Source organism: Moschus berezovskii, chromosome X (genome assembly GCF_049115385.1).
Source record: "Moschus berezovskii isolate FMDL1 chromosome X, NW_MosBer_1.0, whole genome shotgun sequence".
NCBI classification, from domain to species: domain Eukaryota; kingdom Metazoa; phylum Chordata; class Mammalia; order Artiodactyla; family Moschidae; genus Moschus; species Moschus berezovskii.
In genome coordinates this window covers 37,449,039-37,454,771 of record NC_142488.1, presented here as the reverse complement: position 1 = coordinate 37,454,771, position 5,733 = coordinate 37,449,039, and the positions used below count along the sequence as shown (strand labels likewise).

The 5,733-nt window shown below is 52.2% G+C and overlaps 1 long non-coding RNA gene across 1 annotated transcript; it reads right to left on the bottom strand.

Annotated features, from left to right (window-relative positions):
• Nucleotides 1–472: 472 nt before the first annotated feature.
• Nucleotides 473–5,523, bottom strand: LOC148773265 (uncharacterized). The gene is made up of 3 exons (XR_016036924.1): nt 5,424–5,523; nt 2,782–3,073; nt 473–717 (listed from the first exon to the last, which is right to left on the bottom strand). It is a non-coding gene; the product is annotated as an uncharacterized LOC148773265 (long non-coding RNA).
• Nucleotides 5,524–5,733: the final 210 nt, after the last annotated feature.

Sequence of the window (5,733 nt, the reverse complement as noted above, 5' to 3'; positions counted from 1 at the left end):
GTGATTGCGGTGCATGAGGAAGGGGTCAGCCTCATTATTCTAAAGCATAGTTTTCTGAACCCATAGAAATATTTTATATCAACAAGTTAATTCCTTTAAGTGGTGAGCGCTGACTGTGGCAGACACGATTATCTTTCTTAGGTTCCTGGATGCTTTCTCCCCACCCGGTTGGGGGAAGGATTTCTGCAGCTCACCTCGTGCAATTAGAAACAGCCCCACAGGGCAGAGGTGCAGCCTGTGTTGTGAGATACTCTTCTGCCGCTGAAATAAAAACAGCCTTTGAGAATATTCTCCTGCCAAAATCATTTTAGCATTTCACTGTCACACAGCGGGAGGCAGCGAGAGAGAGAGAGAAAGAGAGAGAGAGGCAGACAGCATCCTTTCCACGAAAACCAAGCACGACCTCGTGAGTCTTTCCCGTGTACAAGGAAATTAATTAATTTCCTTTTTTATTTTTCAAAAAGGGGGCCATAAAAACATAGTTCAAGGTGTTACATTTTCATAAGGAAGAAGTCTCCATTGTAAATGGGGACCTCTTTTAAGACAAGGCTGTAATGAGATTGCCCGTGGTGATGATGAATGGGAAGGGAGAAGGGTCCTTGGCTTCCTTCTGGGGGAAGAAACATCCTTGAAGGCAGAGGCGAGGGCTGCCTCGGGCGGCAGCGCTGATACCAGCGCCAAATGCTGTTCTCTCCCAAGAAGCTCATGGAAGAAAGGCTGTTTCAAAACCAAGGAAGAACAGCAGGAAAGGCAATTTAGAGGGTGAGCCAAGGTGGTTGCCTAAACAGAGGCCAGCAGTGCCATCAGGGGGCGCTGTACAAGGCCCAGCAGCCTCCCCTTCACTGGCGGCTCCCTAGTGCTTCCTGCACCATCTCTTTCAACCTGGGAGGATTTTCTCTCTAGCAGTTGCTGGAAAGAATGGAGAACTTTACTTCTGCTGATGCTTCATAAATGCCTTTTTATTTTTGTTATTTCTGCATGCCTTTTATGGGCTGGATTGCATCCCCCACCCCACCCCTGCAATTAATCTTTTGAAGCTCTAACCCCCAGGACTTTAGAAATGTGACTACATTCAGAGCCCAGAGCCGCTACATAGATGACTAAGTTAATAGAAGGCCCTTCAGTTCAGTTCAGTTCAGTTCAGTCGCTCAGTCGTGTCCGACTCTTTGCGACCCCATGAACCACAGCACACCAGGCCTCCCTGTCCATCACCAACTCCCGGAGTTCACTCAAACTCATGTCCATAGAGTTGGTGATGCCATCCAGCCATCTCATTCTCTGTCGTCCCCGTCTCCTCCCGCCCACAATCCCTCCCAGCATAAGGCCCTTAAGGTGGCCTTAATCCCATCTGACTAGTGTCCATATAAGAGGAAACTGGGACACACAAAGAGACCCCAGGAGTGTGCACGGACAGAGCGAACACCATGTGAGGACACAGTGAGAAGGCAGCCATCTGCAAGCTAGAAAGAGAGAGGTCTCAGGAGAAACCAAACCTGCTGACACCGTGATCTTGGACTTCTAACCTCCAAGAACTGCGCGAAAAGAGATTTCAGTTGTTTAAGCCACCCACTCTATGGTACTTGGCTATGATGGCCCGAGGAAACTGATATCCAAGTATTTTTCACAATATGGTCCGTGGACCATTTGCATCAGAAAGTGATGAGCGGGTTAAAATGTAGATGTCCGGGCCCCCTGCAGACCTACTTAATCACATCTCTGAGGCCCAGGAATCTGTAGTCGGTCAGTCTCAAGCCCCCCAGGCCATCCCAGTGCACACCCAAAGGGGGGAAGTCCCTGTGGCTGGAATTTGCAGAGAGAAAGGATCACCTTGGTGGTGACCTGAAGGGGTTTGCCTGAAGGCCACACTGCCTGACTTCCCCCATCCCCCTTAGAAAGGCGTGCTTCTCAGGTAAACATCGCCCTCTCCCTGGTGGGGATCGCTTTTCAGTGCAAATAGCTCCTGGATGGGGGTGACAAATTAAGTCAATAACCTTTGAGTATGAATTCATTTATCAGCTGAATTCCTGTGGGATTGGAAGGATGCCAAACCTAAGAAAAACCGGAGAGCAGCAGGGAGTGGGAGGTGTTGAGAAATGTCGGCATGGTCCACACGGTGGCTGGCGGAGGAGGGGGGGCGGGGGGGAGAGAAGGCGCCACCTTGACAACTTGGCTCCAGGCTGGCCCCCACATGGGATAGGGGGGCAAGGTGGCCCCCAGGATGGATATCGGTGAGCTCACAGGGCACTGCTTTCCAATAGGAAGGGGGATAGAGCAGTGCGATGGTGGTGGGGCTTTGGGGAAGACACCTGACTCCTGGCTGCCTCTTGTTTTCTTTTTTGCTGCTTAGATGTTGAGGGCAAAGCCAGTCCCGCTTTCCTCTCTCTTTAGGAGTGAGGTGGGCAGGGGCCTTGCGGAACTGGGACCAGGAGGGCATATAACCAAAATACTGAACAACCGATCTGGCTTAGACGTGAACCCTACAGGACAGAAAGCAGTCAGTGGAGGCTGGAGGGGGATCCAGCCCTTTGTTTCAGGAGTTAACAGCTCAGGGGCCCTGGCCCTGTGCTTTGTCCGAACTCACAGCGCAGGCCTGAATAAGTGGGAGGGTCTGAGAAGGTGGCTTTGTATTCGTGGGGCTCTCATTATTATTTCTTTGCCTAGGAAGGAGGCGGCACCCCTCCCCTCTCCACTCCCCACCCCCCAAGGGCCTGGCTTCACTCTCTTCGGATCAGAGCTCAGAGTAGTCCAGGCCAACACGATTCCTGTGTGGTTGGGTCATACCTGAGTCCTCTGTTTCCTGCGTCTTCCAGCAAGTTCTAATGGGCTAGAAGCATCAGCCAGTGGGTGGGGGCCAGGCCCTGACTGCTGACAAGTGGTTGCCTAGAGAGGGCTGCCCAGAGCCCCAGGCACTCGAGGCCATCTCCGAAGCCACGGCGCTGCTCTTGATAACGAGTTGAAACTGAGAGCCCTCGGCAGGAGTAGATGGACGCCTCCCCCTGAACCAGAGCATCAGTCTCCCTGCAGCCCATTAGGTACTCGGCATCAGGAAATGTTCTTTCTGTCTCCCCAGTTCCTACGGAAAAGGGTGAATCTCAGATGAAATAGCAAAATGGACACTGGCCCAGGATTCCAAACTCAGTTCCTCGAAGCAGCAGATGGCTGGAGGAGGGCGAGGATCAGCTGCTGCTGTCTCTAGACAGTGCTCCTCACGACAGCAGACACTGTGGCGCCCCTCCCACACCCCCTCGGATCCCTCTAGACCCTTAGTATGGGCTCCCTGTCTGCTCACTGCCGCTCACTGTGCTTTTCCTTCTAACACCCAGCACCTACACTGTGCTTCAGGAGCACCACCCTCAGCCTACGAGAAGGGAGCCCCTCTGCCCAACTGTGCAGGTAACTGGACATGCCTAGGGGTTGGCCTACCCCCTTGGTGGCTCTTGGTCATGGGCTGATAAGGGCAGAAGTGTGGGAACCTGGCTCCCTTAGACTGGGAGGCCTATGGCACAGGCCAGCTGGGGCTTTGCCTGACTGCACCCCCCTGCTTGCTTCCTTCCCTTCTCTTTTCTTTTTCCTGCTTCCCATTCACCCCTGGAAGTGCTTCCTTACTAAATCACTTGCATGGTTTCCTCCTGGAGACACAACCTAGATTATGCCTAAAAATGTCTGAATTTTTCTCCCATTAATATGGAGTCACAAAAGAGTAGGACACAACTTAGCGACTGAACAACAACGACAGTATTTCACAAACAAAAGAAATGCTCTCTCCCCGTCTCCCCTGACACCCATCCATGGCTCAGAGGTAGGTTAGGACATGAGGTCTGCTCACCCTGGCTTTTTCTTCTCCCAGCCCCCGCCCCTGCTCCCTCAGGTTTCTGACCTTGGGCCTCACTTCCCTCTGCAGGCCTTCACTGTGCCCATCCAGCGGGGCACAGAGCACAGGACACGTGTCTACTTGACCTCTGGGTCTGTACAAGAACCCGAGTTCTCCCCGTAGCCAGGCTGTCATTGGCTCAGCCAGGCTCCGGGAACCTTTCCCTGGTCCACCTGTCATCTCCTCATGCCCCTCTGCTGTTTATAAACTCTTTAAGCATGGTCAATATCCCATCATACTGCTCAGATCCCCCTCCAAGGGTGGACATGTTTTCCAGCCCACACACAGTCTCCAGTGGGTCAGCCCTACTGGGTATGCCTGAGCTGTCTCTCCCAGGGCCATGGTCTTTCCGGGGTGGCCTGCCTCTGGCCAGTGGATAAAGCAGGGATAGGAAGGTGGCCAGCGTGGGACACCTTTTAAAACAACCTCGTACCAGAGTTCCCTGCTGGGCTGCCCAAAGTGTTCTCAGGCCTGCAGCCCATATCCAGTTCTTCCTGTGTACCATCTTGTTTTCAGCTCCTCCCTTTCAAAGGTGTTGATCCCCAGCAGACACCTCATACCCCAAATTCCACCTTAACATCTATTTCTGGCGAGCATAACTGGCCACTCTGGGATAACAGGCTGTGGCTGTCTCTCTGCGTTCCCCCAGCACCAACCTATGGGGCTAGCTCCAGGGAGGCAAATGCTTGCTGACTTAAGTCTAACTGTTCCTAGGCAGAGTTAACTTTGAAGCAGTACATCCATGTGCCTGGCACCAGAAGAAGGCTGAGCATTTCACATGAATGTTTCCTTTAGTCTTCAGACAAACCCACAAGGAAAGCATCAGAATGACTCCCATTTTGCAGAGGGGGAAACTGAGGCACAGAGAGTAAACGAACGTGTCAAAACATGAGCCTGAGCCCCTCACCACCCTGTTAGAGCAAAGCACTGGACCCAGCAGACAGCTGATGGCTCTCAGCAAAGAGAAACCCTAGGGTGACAAAAGGCAGGCAAGAACTGACACAGCATTAGAGGGCAAGCACCCAGGCGGGGCCGGCAGGCTCAGACACTTTCCTAGCCTGTGTCATCTAGGACAACTGTCTCTCTTTGCCTCTCTCTCTCTTTTCCTTTTTTTTTCTTTTCCTTTTTATCCTCTGGCCAGTGGATAAAGCAGGGATAGGAAGGTGTCCAGCGTGGGACACCCTTTAAAATAACCTTGTACCAGAGTTCCCCGCTGGGCTGCAATTTGTGCAGCTTGTGGGATCTAAGTTCCCCAACCAGGGACGGAACCTGTGCCCCCTGCAGAGGAAGCACAGAGTTCTAATCACTGAACCACCAGGAAAGTCCCACTGTTCGCCTCTCTTAAAGTCATTGCATCATAGGCTGCCTGAAACCAGCAACACACACAGCCTAGCCTCCCCGTGGTAAAAAAACAGAGGCAAGCCCAGAGAGGTTAAGAAACTTCTCAAAGGTCCCAGAGCTGATGAGGGTCTAGCTCTCTAGACCAGCAGGGGTTCCCAGCCCATCCCTTCTTCCCCTTCCCTCCATGACATGACCTTAAGGAATCTCCTACTTGGCTGGACCAACTCTGGAATCAGGAGTCAGATGCCTTCCCAAGATATCCTCCTCGCTCATTCAGCCTCATCAGTACTTGAGCACCTCTGGGATATGAGGGGACTGACTCACTGAGAGAGGGTAGCTGCAAGAGCGACGCAACAGCACTACCTCATTTTTACTGCCACCTTGCCCCAGTTCTATTATTACATTTCTCACTTCCCCTTAACATTAAAATATAACAGCATGATGGCAAGTGGTTAAGTGCTAGGAAATCAAACAAGCCTTGGTGTGAAACCCGCCTTACCTCTTTCTAGCAATGTGACCTT